We start from the raw sequence: 22,803 nt of genomic DNA on the forward strand, positions 1-22,803 counted from the left end.
AGTGGAGAAAAGTCCCTGGACGCCGGACCCATCACTATATACTGCTGGGAGTGCCACATGATTGTCTAGCTCAACCTCTTCATCAATAATTCATCCTCCCATGTTTCTGCTGTCTCCATGCCCTCCGAAGTATCCACAGGTTGTGGAGGTGGGGTTACCACTAAGGATGGCATTAAGTTCCTTTATAAAAAAATGTAAGATGTTACATGCAGCACCAGAGTGACAATTTGACTCCCTTGCTTTACAGTATGCCTCTGTGACCTCCTTTATCTTAACTCTGTAGTACAGCATGTCCTGTCATAGCTCTTTTAACACAAGCTTTGAGAAATTTGTCCAAATTCCTTATTCCTACAGACCAATCACGGGTGGGAATGCACAGTCCCATCTTCTCCCCCATATACTTATCAGATCCAGGAGCTCTGGGGTGGTTCACGTGGGAGACTGGTGTGATAGCCAGCCATGGTCACCTGGGAAGGTGCCATGAATAAGCTCTTCACAGCGAGTCAGCAAGCCAGAAATGGAATTTAAAATTCTTAGGGCTTGCAAAGGGGAGGGGTGGACTATTTATCTGACTGCAGGGCAGTAGAATTCAAACTGTTGACCAGACTGGCAGTATGGATCTTGTGGGACTTCCTGGGGTGGGGTTGGGGGGCAAATAAAGGTGTAAGGGGGAAACCTTGTGGTGTCTACACAAGATGCTTGTCAACAGAAAAAAGGAGGGGAAAAGAAAATGTCTCGAAGAGGTAGAAGTTTCTTGTCGCTGAAAAATCACATTGCAGTGTGTAAGTTCTTTCTGGTTTGTTTCAAAAAGGCAGTTTTTGGTGAAAAGGCCTAAGACAAAAAAACACAAACCAAACCAAACCTCCCCTCTGGATAATAGAGAGGTAGCCATGACAGTCTGTATCCTAACAAAACAAAAAAGTCGTATGGAACTTTAAAGACTCTCAAATCCCTTTGGAGGGATTCCTATTAATGACTCAAGTTGGTCTGGTGCAGGGTCATGGCTACTGCTGCCCTCATCTATCTTACACCACTTCAGTCTTTCAATTTTGAGCCTCTTCAAGGAAAAAATTACCATTCATGATGAAGCATGTAATGGATTTAAAATATTGTCATTAAATCTGACCACTAGCCACAACAGGATTTAGACTCTGCTCATTAGAGCTGAAGAGTCCATACACTAAAATGTTCTGTTTATCCCCCCTATGTATGAAAAACTTTGAACAATCATTATTTCTATGCTACTGTAAGCAATACTAAAGGAAACCAGTGTGAACTTAAACAGTTTTATTAGATTTACTTTACAATATCAAGTGATAGAATTGTTTGCAGGATTTTAGAGGGTTCCAGCTCAGGATGAATTCTAGTTACCAAATATTTTTTTATGAACTACAGAAAATCTGGAAATGACAGAAAAATCAGCCCCTACCTATAGACTTTTTTCCCCCCACCTTTTAGAAGTTTAGTGATTTTCCTTTTTGTCTCAGTACTGTGACAAAACTGGATAACAAGGACTGGCTTGAGCTTAACACGGAGGGTGGGGAAGGGAATGATTGAATTTTGATCATGAAACAATGCAAGTTAGGCCGGTGTAAATCCTCATAAGAACACATACTCTTGCTGTTACTCTATATTTAGATGGTGGTAGGTAGCCCTCAAAATGAGTCGTTGGAAAATCCAGTCCCTGCAGGATTGGTGCCTTATTTAACTTAACTGAGTTGTTGAGAAGGATTTAAATGAAAAGAAGATGAGGTGGGCCTTTGGGTTTTTTCCATGTGGGGTGGCTCTGGAAGGGTATTCTTTGCACAAGGGATAACATGAAAGAACTTGCTTGCTGTGCTTGAACAGTCAGCAGCTATGAGGAAATCTGGCCACTGTGTCATAAAGGTGATCAAAGGTGTGTGTGCCAGCTAGTATCAGCTGGAGCACTTGAAATTGGAAAAAGCTGACACACAGCTGAGGCAAGCCTGAGGCCAAAGTCCTGCCTGTCCCCTTGCTCTCCACCCAAGACAGCAGTAGCTGAGAATTGCTGGGACAGTGCCTGTTTTCAGAGGGGGAAGGGGAGAAAAGCAAATGTGCTCCAGTGCCCAGAAGACATACGGTCTTTCCTTATCTGTTAGCAGTTCCCAGCCTTCTCCAGTTAGGGACCCATTTTGATAACTCAGGAAGACTTGCTGACCCAAGGCAATTCAAAAATGGGGTTGGAGGGGAAGCAGTGCCGTAACTAGCTAATTCTGTGCCTGAGGCAAGAATATGAAATTGTGCACCCTCACATTTATATATAATAGTTATTCCATAAGAAAGGGAAAATACATTAATATAATTGTTTATTATAGTTTCTTTTATAATTATAATACTTAATCTGAGTTATGGTAGGGGAAGGACTCTTCCTCAAACCACTCCCCTTTGCCCCCCCAGTTAAACCCCACACTCTGAGGCTGGAGGCGCTGAGGGGGGCGCGTCACAGACAAATGAAAACTGAGAAATCAGATACATAGAGAAGTAGGGGCAAAAGTGGGGAAGAGAGAAGGTGGGGAGAAAATTACTGCCAGAGACTATTAAGTGGCTTGCCTGGGCTTACTATGAATATGATAGACATGGAAGCAGTCCTCGTAAAGAGTAAGGCAGGGGTATCCAACTTCTTCTTCACTGGGGGCCACATGGCAATTTTTTAAATGTTCCAGGGGCTGAATGCAAAATAGCCCTAAATCCCTCCTCCCTGCAGCCCCAAACTGCTCCTAGGCATAGGCAACCCCCCCAGCAGCCCTGAAAGGCCCCAGCCCTAGACACTTCCCTCCCTCCTGAAGCCTCTTCGTGGGGGAGGTGGGGACTGCTAGGTTGGGTGGCTCCCTCTGCCCTCCAGCTTTCAGCAGGTAACAGTAGTTAAAACCAATTAACTCAAGTGTTAAGCTTTCAGCACCTAGGCATAAGGTACGTGCTATCTCTAGTGATAGTTGCCAGAGGCAGCCGTGTTAAACTGCGAATGGCTTCCTGGACAGCCATGTGAAGCTTGGAGCTGCCCAGCTGGTGACCCTTAACAAATCTAATTCCGACCCATAGGTTGGGAATCCCTGTTATATGTGCATCCCACAGTGGATTCCTTTCTCTCTCCACCCAATTCTAGCCTTATCTAACCCTAAAGATTCCATGGTTCTCCTTGTGAAATTGATGTTCAAAGCTTTCTTTCCTCTGTGTTTGCATTTCATGTACTAGCTGGTTACATGGGCAAAGTGGCTGCAGTCCAGTGGCGCTACATGTGCATTATATGTTTTGTGAATGCTCTTAGTGCTGTTGGGATCAAAGAAGTTTGAACACAATCTACAATTGGTATAGATCTAGATGTCAAGAATCTTAAACTAGTTTGACAAACTGAGCTCATAATTAAAAGAAAACCCTATCTCAACCTTGAAACTGGACTATGTTTCAAATTTTAGCTTCCACCATCTGAAGCTATCTTTCCCTACTCTCTTGGGACCCGTACAGCTCTGGTGTAAAGAGCTGTAGCACTCATTGCTCTCAGAATGAATTTAGTACTAGCTACCTACTCTTTTCTAGAAAATAAGCCTCAGCAGCGCTTTTAACATTGGAACAAGAATCTGATAGAATAAGTTATTTAACAGGAATGATAACTGCTACTTAGCATGTTTTTGGGCACTCAGAATAACTATCAAAGGAAACTAGTTTGTTTAATATTTAAGTAGCATAGGCATAGCAGTTGACATTTTGTGTGAGAAATAAATGGGTGGTCAGGTCAGCTTATAGTAGCCACTGACTACTGCAATGATGGTAGCTTTGAAAGCAGTTGGGGTGGGAAATGACTTTCATCAGTCTGTGACTGAAGTACCAAGCAACTTTAATTTTGTCATTAGCATAGAAATGTTGTAATACAATTTTGCCATAAAGGAATCACACCCATAAAAGTGCTACATTGGCTATTGTTTGTAAAGAAAAACTTAGAATTTACCAGTAGCAAGAGCTTGTTTTTCACGTGACTTAAAATGCTGAATCAATTCATTAATTCTCAAGATTGTCATAATCAGAATAGGCAAAGTATATATTTGCTCAGGGAAACATCTGTTAACGAACCTCTCCTGAGTCTCATCAGTAGTTGAAAAACTTTACTGCTTTAGCAATGTTTTCATTACTGTTGTGCCTATAGACTAGTACAGAATGTTCTGCTCTATTGCCCTTTTATCAGTAGTTTGCATTGAGAAAAACATTTTAACTGCCTTTGTGCAATGTTGGAAGTAAAAACTACATTTTTACCTTCATATTTGTATACTGGAAATCTTATTTTCCATGCAAATACAAACTGCTCTAGTGAATATAATCTGAGCTGTGAATCTGCCTCTGAGATTACAATGTACTTTGGAAATATTGTAGCTGTGCCATCACAAAATTTTTTGCAATAGACAAGTCACCCTAATCTTTTCCACTTTCTTCTGCAACAAAATATGAATTCTGTGGCAGCTAAATAAATGATTCCCTAATAAACCTTTATGGGGGGAGGGAAGAAAATGGCAATCCTTTCCAGTAGTAGTAGTAGTAGCAGCAGTTGTGGTGGTTGTTTTAGGAGATTCATAGTGTGTGGCAGCAGGGCCCATGTGGACACCAAACATACATAAGGTGTAAATCTGTCTTGTGCTATCCTGTGATGCGCTATGGTGTGCCTACACTTGGAGCTGGTGATTTACAACTCCTGTAGATGTGCTAGCTGTTGTGGAGTGAGCCTGCCAAAAATAGTGCAGGTGGGGTATTGGGAACAATGTCACAGGCTAGCCAAGATGACTATATGCTCATGAGTTTAAGGGGAGCTTTTGCTCAGCCCAGCTAGCCCATGCCAAGCTCACTGTTACCCTGACTAAGCTACTGTTTTTTAGCAGACTGGCTCCATGACTTACCACGAGTATCTCTAGGGGAGCTGTGAATCACTAGTTCCAAGTGTAGATACAGCCATAGCACACAGTAAGATTTACACCATGCAAACTAAGTAGTCCTCTACCTTGGACCTTTTGATAAAGAAGTGATGTGGGAATTGCCATGCTAAAGCAAATGAGTGGTCCATTTAACCCAGTATCTTATTTCTGAGAGTGGCCTGTAACCAGTGCTTTTTTTAAACAAAAGAGGAGCCAGTACTTGGCTGGCTCCACACCCCTCCCCATAGCCAATCCCATGGCTGGGGCTGCTGAGGTGCTGGTTCTCAGGAGAAAGCACTGCTCGTAGAGCGAAGCTGTAACAACCCAACTGGACTGTTTGCAAAATGACTTGTGCATAAGAAAAACCATGCAGGTTTACACACCTTTACTTACATGTGCATAATATTTTTAGAACACAACCTCATTTTCTCTAAAATAGGTCAATTTTTAGGTTCTTTGACTTTGATGTAATTTTTGCTTCTTGTTTCCTATGGATAACTTTTTAATAGGAAATGTCTAAATGTGGGTTATGGCTGAAATTTACCCTTGTCAGTCCTACTTGTTAACTGATGTCTCTTAAATTTATGTCTTTCCTTACAAAAGATGACAGAGAATTGTTGGACAGGAGAATTGTTGCAACAGAGACCTTAGTATTTTTAAAGTTGGATTCAGGGACACTTGTAGCTGTTGTTCACGCTGTATGCCCCATAAACTTTCGAAACTGCATATTTTATGGGATGTAAAATTCAGCCTTCTGGCTGGTGTCCTGTGGATACATGGATCCGAATTAGGAAAGGAGGAGGAGGGAGCAGGCAGTCCGAGTTGATGACACTGCAAACCTGCTTGATGGCCGGGGGCAGGTAGCTGTACAGTCAGTCTTCTCTATGAGGATCTACAGGTTGTGAATGGTGTATTTATTTTTTGAATCCTATAGCAGAGAAGGATGCATACATATTCTCCAACTACAAAATCAACAAGAAGTCCTGTGGCACTTTATATACTGACAGATATTTTGGAGAATAAGCTTTCATGGGCAAAGACCGGATACATGCTAACGAAGCTGACAAAGACGGTCTTTGCCCACAAAATCTTATGCTGCAAAATATCTAAGACCCACTTCATCAGCTTGGCTAGCCTGTGTTGGGTCTTTGCTCATGAAATCTTATGCTTAAAAATATGTTAGCCTATAAGGTGCCACAGGACTTTGTCTTGTATTTGCAGATAGACTAATATAGCTACCTCTTGCATGGTGACAAGTATCAGAGAGGCAGCCGTGTTAGTCTGTAGCTTTGAGAACAACAAGAAGTCTTGTGGCACCTTATAGACTAACAGATATTTTGGAGCATAAGCTTTCGTGGGCAAAGACCCGCATCATCAGATGCACGGGGGGGGGGGGGGCGGTTTCAGAGGGGTATTTAAAGAATGAGGTTACAGAAAAAGGGAGGGCCAGAACTGACAAGGTCTATTCAGCAAGGTGGAAATGGCCCATTATCAATAGTAGGTATCAAAAGAGGGGGAACACTTCAATCTCCCTGGATGCTCAGTAGCAGATTTAAGGGTGGCAGCCCTGAAACAAAGAAATTTCAGAAATCACATGGAGAGAGAAATCTCTGAGACGCAATTTATTTGCAAATTTGACTCCATTAACCAAGGATTAAACAGAGACTGGGGAGTGGCTCGCAGCTTACAAAGGCAGTTTTTCTGCTCTGGGTTGTAATATCTCCCCGTTAGACTCTGACAATGGCTCATATCCCCCTGTCTGATCTGACTTGTTTTTTCCCCTTTTCATAGAATCATAGAATACTAGGACTGGAAGGGACCTTGAGAGGCCATCGAGTCCAGCCCCCTGCCCCAATGGCAGGACCAAGTACTATCTAAACCATCCCTGATAGACATCTATCTAACCTGTTCTTAAATATCTCCAGTGATGGAGATTCCACAACCTCCCTTGGCAATTTATTCCACTGTTTGACCGCCCTGACAGTTAGGAACTTTTTTCTAATGTCCAACCTAAACCTCCCTTGCTGCAGTTTAAGCCCATTGCCTCTTGTTCTATCCTCAGAGGCCAAGAAGAACAAGTTTTCACCTTCCTCCTTATGACTCCCTTTTAGATACCTGAAAACCGCTATCATGTCTCCCCTCAATCTTTTCTTTTCCAAACTAAACAAGCCCAATTCTTTCAACCTTTTTTCATAGGTCACATTCTCTACCCCTTTAATCATTCTTGTCACTCTTTTCTGGACCCTCTCTAGTTTCTCCACATCTTTTTTGAACTGCGGGGCCCAGAACTGGACATAATACTCCAGCTGAGGCCTAACCAGTGCAGAGCAGAGCGCAAGAATGACTTCTCGTGTCTTGTTCACAACACACCTGTTAATGCATCCCAGAATCATGTTTGCTTTTTTTGCAACAGCATCACACTGTTGACTCATATGTAGCTTGTGGTCCACTATAATCCCTAGATCCCTTTCTGCTGTAATTGTTCCGAGACAGTCTCTCCCCATTCTGTATGTGTGAAACTGATTGTTCCTTCCTAAGTGGAGCACTTTGCATTTGTCCTTATTAAACTTCATCCTGTTTACCTCAGACCATTTCTCCAATTTGTCTAGATCATTTTGAATTATGACTCTGTCCTCCAAAGCAGTTGCAACCCTTCCCAACTTGGTATCATCTGCAAACTTAATAAGCATACTTTCTATGCCAATGTCTAAATCATTGATGAAGACATTGAACAGAACCGGTCCTAACACAGACCCCTGCGGAACCCCACTTTGTTATACTTTTCCAGCAGGATTGAGAACCATTAAGAACTACTCTCTGGGTATGGTTATCCATCCAGTTATGCACCCACCTTATAGTAGCCTCATCTAAATTGTATTTGCCTAGTTTTTTTATAAGAATATCATGAGAGACCGTAACAAATGCTTTACTAAAGTCTAGGTATACCACATCTACCACTTCTCCCCTATCCACAAGGCTTGTTATCCTATCAAAGAAAGCTATCAGATTAGTTCGACAAGATTTATTCTTTACAAACCCATGCTGGCTATTTCCTATTACCTTACCACCTTCCAAGTGCCTGCAAATGATTTCTTTAATTACCTGCTCCATTATCTTTCCTGGCACTGAAGTTAAGATGACTGGCCTGTAGTTTCCTGGGTTATTTTGATACCTACTATTGATAATGGGTCATTTCCACCTTGCTGAATAGACCTTGTCAGCTCTGACCCTCCCTTTTTCTGTGACCCCATTCTTTAAATACCCCTCTGAAACCATCCCCCCACTCGTGCATCTGATGAACTGGGTCTTTGCCCACAAAAGCTTATGCTCCAAAATATCTGTTAGTCTGTAAGGTGCCACAGGACTTCTTGTTGTTCTCATAGCTACCCCTCTGATACTTGTCTCCAACTATACTTTTTCATACCACCTCCCTCTTTCTCTGCCCCATTCATTGGCCACCACCAAATAAACCTTGGGAACAATGCACAAAGTAACTTTGAAGTAGTTAGGGTTACTACACTCACCCACATATGTACACATATACCATGCCTGATATAAAAGTAAGGAAACAAATATTCTTAACTATCTAATAATGCTCTCTCCTCTTCCAGGCAAGCACCTTGCCATTAAAACTACTGTACCTCATGCCATACCCCACAACCTTAACTCTGCTCCTCTGGTTACCAGCCTTCAGTCTTCCCCTTCAATCATTCATATGAACAGCACATAAACCTTTATCAAACTATTGTACCTGATGTCCTGTCAGGGGCCAGGGAAAGAATCTCATTAAAAGGGTGCAAACTGAAGGGTAAAAACAGAAAAACAGGAGGTTGTAGTGTGGTCCGTGTGTAAGAGTTGTGGTAATGGTAAAGGGTACATCTGAGCGGAGGATATGTACTGTTAGGCAGCTTGACGTTTCCTTTCCTTTCCTTTCTAGGTGAAGATAACCCTAACAACCAGCTTGTTTGAGGGAGTGCACCTCAGCAAATCAGACAGCATTCATCACCTTAATCTTGGTGAACTGTAGGGCTTCTTCCGAAAAGCTTTGTCAGCTAGGGGCTGAGAGGTACTGCCCTCCTAACTTTCTGCCACTTCTCACCCTTTCTTAGGAGAGCGCTTAGCAAAAGGAGTGGCTAACCAGACACCAGATTTTCTTTGTAGAAAAAGAATCTCTATCCCAAAAGAGACAGGGTTGTCAATTCAGTGTTAATTGGAGATAAGCTGGTGTCACGAAGATGACTAGGACACTTTTTCAGCTAACCTTGAAAACCAGAACTCTGATTTTAAGTATGAGAGAAGAGATTCCCTCAAGGCTGCTTCTGAGGAGTGAAGGACATCACAGAACTCTGCTACAATTTTTCATGTTGATTTTTAGCAAATTGTTCCCTTATTTCACCTTTGGTTCATGTAGTCTAGAATATCTGTTCGATACTTGATGCTGCTTGCATAAGTAAATGCAGTGTGTCAGAGTTTATAATCAACAGCATTACACCATTTCTGACCGTCTATATGTAAAGGAGGTTTTTCTGTTGTGTGTAAACAATATTACCTGCCTTTTTTAAAGAAAACACATTCCTTCACTGTGTTCCATACACAAATTAATGGAATATAGTCCTGCTTATAAAAATAGGTCAAATGTCAAAACAAAACAAAAAAAATTCTCTAGTATAGCTGCTTTGACTTTATTTGGACTTGCACTGAAAACAAACTTGGCTTGGCATCACAATGGTTGATGCTAATCTGCAGTTGTTGCTGCCATTATTAAGTTAATTGCTAGGGTTATCAATCTGTGTCAAAGAATCTTTCAGAGTGTTTGATGAGATTTCAAGCACCAAGCTGTGCTGCATTAAAAATGATGAATTTATACCCAGGTAAACCTCTACCCTTCAGCAATAATAATGAATTGTTATTTTATTTACAAATGGGTATTCACATGGGACAAGGCATGCAGACATTTTTTTTAAAAGGGGAAAATCCATTAATGCAGCAAATGATCTCTTGAACTAATGCAAGCTACAAGGCTATGAGAGACAGAGATCATAGCCAAACACCTTTTGATAAAAGGAACGTTGGATGCAAGTTTAAATAGACAGTCTGACCCACATTTAACCATTAATAAAGGATACATTTGAGTACTCAAACATCCTTCATTGGAGACATGTCAGTGCCAATATATTTCATCTACAAGTGTTCAGTATTTGCACAGAATTTAAAAGGAAACACCTTAGAGTTCTTGGAGTTTATACTAAACCCTATTCAAGAAATGAAAGGTTTCTTATACTGAGCTGTGCCAGCTACCAGTTTCCCACTTGCAACCAAACAGTGCCAGGACATGGAAATAACCTCTCCTACCTATCCTTTCCGTAACCATACCATTGCTGCTGTAGGCTTGAAGAATGGGTGAACCTGATACTGTCTCGCTGAGCACAGAGACTAAAACTGTCTTTTGTTTCTTAGATTATAATATCTTTGGGCAGGGACTGTCTTTGTTCTATGACTGTACATCACCTAGCCCAGTGTGGTCTGGTTTCTAAGGTTCCTAAGTGCTATTAATACCAATTACTAATGGAACCACTATGCCACCTGCAGGCTGGTGGAGGAATCCCCTAAGCAAAGAAAATCTTCAGGCAAGTTGGGGAAATGGATTTCAGGCAACTTTATGCCACCAATGACAAAGTTGGCTCAGCACAGCTGAGGATCCAGTCCTTATTAATAGGATGAACTAAATCATCTGTTTGTCCCACCATGTCTCCAGATTAAAGGACTTACTTTTCTTGAAGTGTTTATGAATATGGTCTCGAGCCTATAAACACTTATTTATATGCTCTACATATCACTGGCTTTTTTTTTTAAATGTTCATGGGTATTACCAGGGCCTGGATTGCAGTGGTGAGTGGGCTGTACTCATGAGAGTCAAACTCATCCCTGTACCTTCCTAGTTATGGGGGCAAAAGCTGTTAGTTGTGTATTTTGAGGTCTGAGGAGGAACTGGGTCACTTTTGTGCTGAAATACCAGGGTCATTCTGGTTCTCAGGACAGGTTAGAAGGATGGGGAATTGTTGTAACTTACCCACAGCTGTTCACTGTCTTGTACTTCAGTATGCTTTGTGACTTTTGGTATGTTGGAGGGGATGCAGTGCCTCTCTCCAGTTTCTGGAAGAGTTTAGTTTATTGTGATGCTAACAAAATTAATTATTTGAACAATAGCTGCAAGTGAGGCATTGGGAGACAGATAGATGGAAACATCCCAATCATAAAACTGTCCTGAGGGCTCTTTTATGATGCCGTGGCATAGAAAAAAACCCAAAAACTTTGCCTGCCAGAGACTCTCTTTAAATTGTGGGAATTTTTCTGGGTGGGGTGTGTGTGTAATATATCATGCTAAGGAAAAAAAAAAAAGATGGTGATTTCTGTTCCTCTTTGAAATGTCTTCTGTGCTTTATTGTATTTGCCTGTGTGTGTTTGAGTGAGATGCTAGTATGATTTGCTGGAATAGAAAATAAAAATTTTAAAAGGATAATTAAGCAAATATCTTCCAGCTATAAAAGTCTTAATCAGGCATTACAACTCTACTGCTCTTTTAGAGTAATAAATGTTACAATAAACAGCAAGGTTCATTAGAAAGACAAATGACTATATACAGAGATTTACTACAGTCTAGTCAGTGTCTGTAGTTTGGAAACAAATGTCCCAGCCAAAGCTTTGTTTCTGGAAGGGAAGGTAAAGAATAACTCTGATGTGTTAGGATGGCACTGTAAAAGCATTGATTCATTTTATGAAACTTCCTACTGGTAAACAACATCTATAATAACTGCACACTTTAACTGTATTAAGTACCTATAGGCATTTATTATTTGGTTTCTTCAGAGAAGATACTTGGTTTTCTTCTTTAGTTGCAGAGATGTCTGACTTTGAAACCCTGTTGGAGCCATACAAATGGCCCTGAGGGGCTGGAAATGCATGTGTTGGCTGCTGAAAGGTAGCCAAATACCTGGGCCATGTCCCTTTTTTCCACCAGTGCCCCTTTCTTCTTGCTATGTGGGCAATTGCTAGGAGGTGAGGCAAAAATATTTCTTCCACCTCCAGAGGATCTCCTTCACATTTAAGATGGCACTCCTGAGCATGTATAAGCCACCTTTAGGGTTGATTTACATTAATACTGTAGAATGGCAACATCACACCAGAGAATCTGGTAGAGTATTTTCAACATGGCTTCACTAGTACCTCATTCATTACTACTATATTAACTTTCCTTAGCTTATATTTTATATCTCCTCCTCCAAATATACTGAACCCTTACACTGCCCAATGCTATATAGCTGGCTTTTATAAATTTTACATGCTCATCAGACAATAACTGGACTCTTGCTTATAAAACAAACACAAAGCAAGGAATAGTAATGCACCCAGAGTTGCACAGAGGGAGCTCCTGCTTTGTATTTGCAAAGCAATCACACAGTAGATATCTCTGAGCAAATATAAAATATTAGAGAAGCATGAGAATCATTGAGAGATGCAGCAGTAATTGCATACGATTGTATTCCCGTACCACCTGTCCTTCTGACACACAATTCAGTAGCTTCAGAATACATTCCAAAATCATGGAGGAGATCCTCAAGGAATCCATTTTGGAACACCTGGAAGAGGGGAAGGTGGTCAAGAGTAGTCAACCTGGATTCAACAAGGGGAAGTCACGCCTGACCAATCTGATTAACTTCTATGAATAGGTGACTGGTTCAGTGGATATGGGGAAGTCAATGGATGTTATATACCTCGACTTTAGCAAAGCTTTTGATACAGTCTGCGACAACATTCTTGCCCATAAGTTAGGGAAGTATGGATTGGATACATGTACTGTAAAATGGATAGAAAGCTGGCTTGATGGACGGGCCCATGGGGTAGTGGTAAATGGCTCAGTGGCTGGATGGCGGTTGGTTTCAAGTGGAGTGCCATAGGATTGGTTCTAGGGCTGGTACTGTTCAACATCTTTATTAATGACCTGGATGAAGGGATGGATTGCACCCTCAGGAAATTTGCAGATGACACTGTGATAGGGGGTCAGATAGATACATTGGAAGGTAGGGATAGGGTCCAAAGTGACCTAGACAAATTGGAGGATTGGGTCAAAAGAAATTTGATGAGGTTCAAAAGGTGAAGTATAGAGTCCTGCACTTGGGATGGAAGAATCCTAAGCATTTTTACAGGCTGGGGACTGACTGGCTAAGTAGCAGTGCAGAGAAAAGGACCCGGGGATTACCATGGATGAGAAACTGGATATGAGTCAACAGTGTGCCCGTGTAGCCAAGAAGGCTAATGGCATATTGGGGTGCATTAGTAGGAGGAGCATTTCCAGCAGGTCTAGAAAAGTTGTTATTCCTCTCTACTTGGCATGGTGAGGCCATATCTGGGGTATTGCATCTGGTTCTGGGCCCCTCCAGTATAGAAATGGTGTGGACACATTGGAGAGGGTTCAGCAGAGAGCAATGAAAATGACTAAGAGGCTAGAGCATGTGACCTATGAGGAGAGGCTGAGGGATATGGGCTTATTTAGTCTGCAGAAGAGAAGACTGAGGGGCAATTTGATAGCAGCCCTCAACTTCCTGAAAGGGGGCTCTACAGACAATGGAGAGAGATTTGTTCTGCCATCTGTCACCATTGAGAACAGAAGCAATGGTCTGAAGTTACACTCCTCCCTCTGTAGGTTGGATATTTGGAAAAAAACTATTTCACCGGGAGGGTGGTGAAGCACTGGAATGCGTTACCAAGAGAGGTGGTGGAATCTCCAACCCTAGAAGGTTTTTTAAACTCCTGACTTGACATAGTCATGGCTGGGATGATTTAGTTGGGGTTGATCCTGCTTTAGTCAGGGGCTGTACTAGAAGACCTCTTGAGGTCCCTTCCAGCCCTAGGATTCTATGATTCTTATTGCAGATGTTTTTCTGCATGTTTCATTTACAGAAGTATAAACTGGTTTTAAATAACCCATGTTACAGTGAAAACACATAATCCACATTACTGAAGATAGAAACTTCTTATTTTAGCTAACATCTTCATAAAATAAGAAAAAATTGAAAAAAAAACTTAATACCAGAATACAATACTGTTGCCCCTTCTAATTTATAATTGCATGTTAACCTCTGGTAAATAGGCCTGCCTTTCACTTTGAGTTCGATAACTAGATGTAGAGGTCACTTACCCGCCAGCCCATTACTTTGTCAGTGGTTCTCAAATTTTTTGGTCTGCTTCTCACCATACTAAGTTAAAACTTTTCCATGGACCACCAGCAAAGCACTCATGATGACAAAATGCCTTCATTTATCTCTAAATAACTTGAATATTAAATGTATTCATATTGAGCTACTGCAGCTATATCCTAGGCATGCATGTATAACCATAAGAAAGGAAATATTAATCAAAATAAAAGAGATTGTGCTTTAGCTTTGTCATTTTAGTTTACCAAACTTTGTTTCAAATAAAGTAAAATATTAATTTATATCAAACAAAACTGTTCAGTGTTGTCTTTATTTATGGCAGGGGTGAGGAACCTATATTTTGGGTCAGTGGCCAGTGATCCACAGAAAAATCAGTTGGGACCAGACAAGTGAGAGGCAACCCTCTCCCCGCAAAACCGCCCCAACCCTCACTAATGTGGCCCCTAAGTGAGTTACCTCACTCCCTGCTGCTCCAGACTCATGGAAGGGGTGGGGAGTAAGCAGAGAAAGCCAAGGTTGAGGCTTTCCCATGGGCTAGATTAATTCTTTTAGGGTCCCAGGGTTAGTAGGTTTTGTGAGCTCTGTGAAACTCTTGGGTGAGGCCAAAATGAGGGGTTCAGTGTATGGGAGGAGGCTGCCAGGGAATGAAACAGGGATGGGGATGAGAGTGGGGATCTGGGTGGGAGGTAGGGTGCCGGAGCAGGCATCTGGGTGGAAGGTAGGCTGAAGGAGTGGGCTGGTGTGTGTGTGTGTGTGTGGGAGGTCTGGAAGGGAGGGCAGGTGAAACAGTGGGCTAGGGGTAGGGTGTCTGACCAGGAAGGAAGGTGCATGAGCAGACTGGGGTGTGAACTCTCACTGGTGGGGAATTCATGAGGGGTATGAAGATGCAGGGGGTGGACATGAGGGCAAGCGGGGGATGTCACTTAACTAGCTTCTCATTCCTCTGCCACTCCCGCACAATGTCCCAGGCACAGCAACCACTGTTTTTATTGATCATGATTCTGGAATTACAGCTAATGAGAGGCTTTCTCCCCTCTGCCCCATGATGTAAGAAGCTGGCACTGGCTCACTGCTGCAGAGGGAAAGGGGAGGGGAGCCCTGAGTCTATGGCCTACTTGCAAGGTGGCTGTGGACAGCAGTTAGAGAGCCAATGCTCTGTGTAAATTGGTGATGGGCAACCTATGGCCCCCTTGGGTTCCGCCTATATCTTGCAGCCTCTCTATCTGCCCTCTCTGTTTCATACCTCTCACACACAGGGGTACTAGAGCCCTGTGCTTCCCATTCTTTCCCCTTCCTCCTAGCACTCTTAGAGTGCCACGAATCACCTCTGTCCCTGCTCTGTCTCCTCTTGGACCTGGAATGCTGCAAATTTTTGGGAGTGTGCATCAAGCAACTTGAAATTCAGATTTCTGTTGCTAAACTGTGAATCTGCAGTTGTTACAAGTAACTCCTGAAACCAGTACCTCTGAAAGAGTTTAGAGAGAAGCGCTTTCCTCTATGTTTCAGATTACTTTATATACTTGACAGTGCTCAGTATCTATTCTTGCTATTTTTGTGGATAGCTAGATTTATTACAGTCTGGATTGCTCTGAGAGAAGTTTGGGCACATGTTCTTCCTTTGCTCCTGCAAGAGGGTGCTTATTAGTAACAGCAGCAACAAGCTGAAACTGAGAAGTCAGCAGGCAGATGGAAGCAAATGGGGGGTGGAGGGGAAGGAATAGGGAGCGGTAAAGAGTGGTGGCATATTTAATGATGTTTATCTCAGGCATGCCCTTGTAGGCACAGCAGGGAAACAGAAAATCAATAACTATATTAAACAATACAATTCAGTACTCACTATTTCAAAGTTTCTTCTGATGAACATTTGTGCAGAAGATGTGGATAGGTACCTGCTGGGATTTTCAAAAGTGTGGAAATATGTTAGATGCCTAACTCTTATTGATTTTTAATAGATGCTAATTTACTTAGGCACCTACTGAGATATATAGAAGCACATAAGTGGGTTAGTGCCTAACTCTTATTGAAATCAATAGGAGTTAAGCACCTAATCTGTCTAGGTCTTCAAAATCCCAGACTGAGACTACCTGCATCTTGAGGAGGCTAATTATCTCTGAAAAGTCTTGCCCTGTGTTCCTTTGTTGAAGTGGAGGGCGAGGAAACAAAAATTAAAAACAGGTTTCCTGTAATCAAAGTAGCATAGCTGTGCAGCAGCTATAGACAATTCAAGATTTGTTTAGCTGAATCTCAACTAACATTAGCGTAACTAAGATGAAAATCTGTCCCTTGATGTTTTTTCATTTGATAAGTGGTTTTTGTTTCTGGCATAAATGTGACATGGTAATACTTTGACTAGAATACCAAAAATGAAATGCAAATATTAACCTATTTTGCAGTTATCGCACTAGATGAATAAATTGTGGTGGGGGTGGAGTGGAGGAGACAATGAATTCATGATTGGGATTTGGCATAAAAAGAAGTACAACTTGAGAGAGCAAAGCTTCATATGTGGTTATATATGGTTTCTGAAGCTTTACAAATAAGAACAAAGGGGAGCTTCATCAGTGAAAAATTGACTCCCTCCTCCCCACACTTTTACACAGATCATTTCTACACTTATTCAAATGTGTATATATAGTACATTCTTTACATAACCACACCTCTCTTAATCTTTGAAGGTCACTAGATTCTCTTATTCATACAGTTTATTTAACCTACTAAGAAATTTACCAAACTTCTGACTTCAGTGGGAGTATTCTATCAGAGAACTAAATTTGTTATCACTTCACTTTACTGGACATAACTTCAGCTATTTATATTTGTTTAATTTTATTGTTTTCTTTGGTTACAGAAGTGTACATAAATTACTGCATTTTCTGTAGTTATATACTCAGTGACAGGAAATCTGGGTTTGTTGGCTTTCAAAATATTTTTAAAGCCTATTAACTTGTAACATAATATACATGAGCATTATCTGATGGTTTTGTTGTGCCTGAATTTGTGGGCTAATCTGTAGTATAAGCACTCAGTTGGCACATCTGCACTGCTGTGGCACATTTGGTGAAGAGGTTCTGTACTGACAGGAGAGAGATCTCCCATTAGCATAATTACTTCAGCTTTAGGTATATGCTGTAATTATATATATGATTTTTTTTACTTTTGTAAGAGCTGTTAACTGATGTTTTCTATTGTCCTGAATAACTAACCACACTGAACCACCATAGTCTTGTGAAAAGAGCAGGTAATAAAATATAGTGTAATCTTGGGCACCTGACTTGAACTTTCCACCACTATTCCTATTTCCACAATTTTTATAATACTTGTACTGCACATGATTTGCCAGGGAATTTGCTGCTAATATAGGCATATTATTTTCCAATTAAAGGACAGCCTATTTACTTGTGGCAACTATTTTATACACTTGCATTTATGTGTTTACAATGAGAAGCATTTGTGAAACATTACATAGGTGATCACTGCATAAAATATTATCTTCTGGGTGACAACATGAAATATGTAAAGCCACTCTCATGAGGCCAGTTACACAATTCCAAAGTAACCTGTACAGTTCAATAACCCAGCAGTGTTTAATACCTATTACTCAGTCCTTTATGCACCTTGTTGCCTGTACAGAATGATAAATTGCTTTATAGCACAATAAGTTGATTTTTAAATTTAGCAACTACTGTATCTCATGGGGCCACATAGCTTCTGTGTAATGAACAGTTGTTTTTCCTGTTCAAAATAATATACTCTAAACAGATTTAATTTTAATTTTAAAAGCACACAGACTGAGCAGATACTCCAAAACAAGAAATTTTAGTGACTCATAAAATCTCAGTGAGTTTGTAATGGGAGCACTAATAAAAATGCCTTTTTTTGTGACTATACTGCCAATACTGAGTATCAGCACCTCACTGGACCTAGCAATGGGATTGGGTGGGAGGTTGGTTGGGGAGGAGAAAGCCAGCTGCTTACTGTCTCCTTACTCTCTCTCTATTTTTTAAACAAAAAAGGCACTGCTAATAAGTGATCTCAATGAATAGGGTAAGCCTTGAATAGGGAAAAGGCAATATGTCAGGACAGTAAAAATGTACTTACTGTAGCTCCAGCAACTGGCTCTGATACGAGACCCTTTTTACACTTTTTAAGCAAAGATTTAAGGAAAGCAGCTGATGCTATAAATTAAACATGCATTCAGACTTCACTAATGTAGGCTGATAGTGGACACTAGTTGGTGGAAATCGGTGCTGTGACATGGATGTGTCAGTTGGGCCCAGCAATCCATCGTCTGTGCAGTCTCCCTCACACATCCAATGAAATTACTGTCAGCAGACTCGCTATAGAGTAAAGGGGATGACTGACCTGAAATAACTTTGGCATCACAACTACCTATAACTCTCAGCATGACCTAGACACATGGCTGATTTACAATGGTGCACTGTACAGTGACACTTGTAAGTTTTGTGTGTAAGTCAAAATGGCTGAGAATTTACAAATTGGATCATAAATCCCAGTGATGAATGATCTGGTAATATTTTGAAGAAAACACTCACCCAGGCTTTTATCTGTTTTGCATTGCTTTGTACTGACTCAGTAGACATTCTGTGCATCAGCATGACTGTGGTAATGCTGGGATCTTTATATATAGATATAGATATATATGACAGGTAGTTGCATCTAGACTTTTTCACAATTTTGTTTTATTTCTCAGCTTTACTGAAGTTACATGAGTTTATGTTGCTGGGCAGAGTTCATAAAGTTTGTTAAAGTAACAGTGGGCCTACTTGTTCCCATTATATAAATGTATTGGGTATCATTTGAGACTCTAAAGGATCTCTAACACAAGTGGTTTCCTTTCAGTCCTGCATGTATTGCCACTAAAAAAGGAAATGGTTTATTTCTTATCATAGAATTCTAGGGCTGGAAGGGACCTCAGGAGGCCATCTAGACCAGCCCCTGCCTAAGGCAGGATCAACCCCAACTAAATGATTGCAGTCATGACTATGTCAAGCCAGGATTTAAAAACCTCCAGGGATGGAGATTCCCACCACCTCTCTCAGTAATGCATTCCAGTGCTTCACCACCCTCCTGGTGAAATGGTTTTTCCTAATGTCCAACTTACTTCTCTCCTCCTGTAACTTCAGACCATTGCTCCTTGTTCTGCCATCTGTCATAACTGAGAACAGTCTGTTTCCATCCTCTTTAGAGCCCCCTTTCAGGACATTGAAGACTGCTATCAAATCGCCACTCAGTCTTCTCTTCTGCAAACTAAATAAGCCTAAATCTCTCAGCCTCTCCTCATAGGTCATGTGCTCTAGCCCCTTAGTCATTTTTGTTGCCCTCCACTGAACCCTCTCCAATGTGTCCACATCCTTTTTTACTGGGGAGGCCCAGAGCTGGATGCAATGCTCCAGATACGGCCTCACCAATGCAGAGTAGAGGAGAATGATAACTTCTCTAGATCTGCTGGAAATGCTTCTTCTAATTCACCCCAATATGCCATTAGCTTTTTTTGGCTACAAAGGCATACTGTTGACTCATATACAGCCTCTTGTCCACTATAATTCCCAGGTCCTTTTCTGCTGCACTGCTACTTAGGCAGTCGGTCCACTGCCTATAACTGTGCTTGGGATTCTTCCATCCCAAGTGCAGGACTCTGCACTTTTGCTTGTTGAACCTCATCACATTTCTTTTGGCCCTCATATTTCTCTAGGTCACCTTATCACTTCATGCCAGGAGGAGAAAGATGAGTTTGAAAATGGTGCAATATGTAACTGAACTGCTTTGGGATACAAAGGTAGCAATTTTAGGGACAAAAAGCCACCATAGGCTTTCCAGTAAGGTCTGGAATGCCCATACAGGCTAGGGCTGAGATATGACCCTGTTTTAACAAGGAGTTTAGAAATTAAAAGGAGATAGTCTTTAACCTGGGAGGCAGAGAAACAGCTGTTGAGCTGTGCTATAGGTAGTAATGTGCCACAACTTGTGACATAACATTGTCTGCCTAGAGATATGCTTAACAATGGTCTGAAGAGTGTTTGTATTTAATCATTATAGTGTGAGCATCTCTAGTTTCTGTAATAAATTTGGTCTTCAATAAGAAGACCTGAATTGGGCTTAGTGATTATTAATGGGAGCTACAAAGTCCCCATAAATAACCTGGCTTCCAATCTCCAGAGATACAGGATAAGAGACATGGTTATGGACTAAATATTCGGTCCTAGGTGAGGGAACTGAAGAATCTCAGTTCAAAAGATGTTGTGAGGAAAGTGGTCTAGGTCACTGTGGACAGGAGGAAAAGCAATCTGATCTCTGAGGAAGTGGAAGTCTTGTGTTCATTGGAAAGAATAAGCGGCAGTCCTCACTTGTGACCCTCAAGAAAATATTAGATTTTAATACTTGAATTTAAATGTAAAAGGATCCAACTGGGTGTTAATTGCATTGTTTTTAAATTTATTTTGACATAAAGAGACACATTACTATATGAAAATAATCTATCACATACTCCGTGCCATAACACTTACTCAAAGCTAAACAATGATGGGCACCCATCCAAATTCAAGCAAACTCAAAATACATGCACAAAGTCAATATAAAACCAGTCTTTACTTGCAAGTAGTATCCCTGAAGTACCGTTGATCCCACTTTGCCATCTGTACTGACTGCTTTCTCATGTGGAGGTGAAAAAAGAGTGTTTTAAGAGCCAGCTTGGGTGCGTCTACACTTGGATTCCTCTTTCAAAAGAGGTATGCAAATGAGGTACACCTAAAATGCAGATGAGGTGTAAATTTGTATATTTGATGCCTCATTTGCATATTATAATTTCAAAAGAGCTTCTTTCAAAAGAAGAAAGACAGTGTAGATGCTGCTCTTTCAAAAGTAAACCCCATCTTTGAAAGAATCCTTCTTCCCTTTAAATAAAGGGAATTCTTTCGAAGATGGGGTTTACTTTCGAAAGAGCAGAGTCTACACTGGCTTTCTTCTTTCCAAAGAAACTCTTTCAAAGTTAGAATACGCAAGTGAGATGTGAAACATGCAAATTCATATCTCATTTGCATTTTCGATTTACCTCATTTGCATACCTCTTTCGAAAGAGGAATGCAAGTGTAGATGCACCCCTTGAATAGAATGGATTGCTCCATGCTCATATATTGTTTCGTTTCCCACATACAATATCTGTCTGTAACCTGCCACCTTGCCACTTGTGACCATAGAGGTAAAAAGAGAAGAGTGAGTTCAGGCAAGGTGTAACTCTACCTGTCTTTTTTTTTAATTCGGTTGTTTTCCTGGGAGGTTCCAATTGTACCTGCCTTTTCTGCCCATCAGCAAGTTTCTCACCTTCCGTTTTTGTTTTGGCAATGTGCCTACGAAGGGTACATCAACACTTTCTGAAGATGTTGTGGTTGAACCCCTGCAACATTGAAAAGTGAGGTTTTTTGCTAATACTTCTACAAGTAGTCCCATGGAGATAACAGTGCATGTATGTGACATATGCTCAGAAGCCTAAGGGAAAAGCAAGCAAAAGAGAGACTCCCAGAACTGTAGGTTGTGTTTTTGTAGAAAAAATCTGATTCAGACAAGTCCTTCTAAGAGGATAAGCAGCATGACTCATTGTGCCATTATTTTCTGTGCCAGTGCAACATACATCTTTGCTCCAGAGGTTAAGAATATTCCTGCTTCCTTTCTTGTGGCCATACAGTTTTATGGGCCAGGAAGGCCACATATGGGCACTTGCAGAAGCACCTTTAAGTCCTGCACAGATGTCTCCTGCTCACCAAGTTAAATAGAGGTATACAATGTATCTAGGAAAATTCAAGTATTCAGGAAAAGATCCCTGGGCTCTGAGACCCGTAATAGATAAGTAAGCACCCTTATGCTGGCCCAATCTTGGTTATTTCATCTTGCTACTTCCCAGAAAAGGAGCGAACAATGAGATTCTGCTTCAGGAAAAACAGGAGAAAGTTGTCTATTATATGCTCTTTCCTCTCAAGTGTGTGTGTGTGTGTGTGTGTGTGGTGGTTTAAAAAAAAGTTCAAACAAGTCTTCATTTTTCCTAGATCTGGAGCTAAAGCATGTGTAATGTGAGTACTCAAAGGGTGATGCAGGAAATAAGGAACTGATCAACAATTACTGTCCCAAAAAGGAAATGAGAGAATGAATCCTTCCTCTGTCTTCCCCCTCCATGGAACTTTTAACACCTGAGTAGAGGAAGCCAGCAAGAACATTTCAGAAAACAGGTCTGACAGTTCCACTATTCTCGTCATACCAGATAGAAACCAGGTTTGGTATCATACCATACTGGTATTATGGTTAACTCCACAATATCCATCGACACTTTACTGTGTTGAAAGAGGCTACACAGAAGGTCAGAATGCCTGGGTTGCTAGATCCTTGAATAATCATTTATTGGGGGTAGCTGTGTTAGTCTGTATCTGTGCAAAAAAAAAAAAAACCACGAGAAGTCCTGGTGCACCTTTTATAGACTAATGCATTTCTCAGAGCATAAGCTTTCACGGGCAAAAACCCACTTCAGAGCAGCATTTGGCAGATGGTTCCTGCAAGTTGCACCAGGCTGGTATGTGAGTGAGCAAATTAGTAGAAATCACTTAAACAAAGAGGAATTAATTTGATGTGACTGGAAGTATAATCTTACAGATAAGGGGCTTTGAACTGGG

The 22,803-nt window shown here is 41.1% G+C and overlaps 1 pseudogene; it reads right to left on the minus strand.

The window, feature by feature from the left end:
• The window catches only part of LOC142012911 (uncharacterized), a 47,543-nt pseudogene extending 25,086 nt beyond the window's left edge, over positions 1-22,457 (minus strand).
• Between the last annotated feature and the right edge of the window lie 346 nt (positions 22,458-22,803).

The sequence above is a fragment of the Carettochelys insculpta genome, chromosome 4, assembly GCF_033958435.1.
Source record: "Carettochelys insculpta isolate YL-2023 chromosome 4, ASM3395843v1, whole genome shotgun sequence".
Classification (NCBI taxonomy): domain Eukaryota; kingdom Metazoa; phylum Chordata; order Testudines; family Carettochelyidae; genus Carettochelys; species Carettochelys insculpta.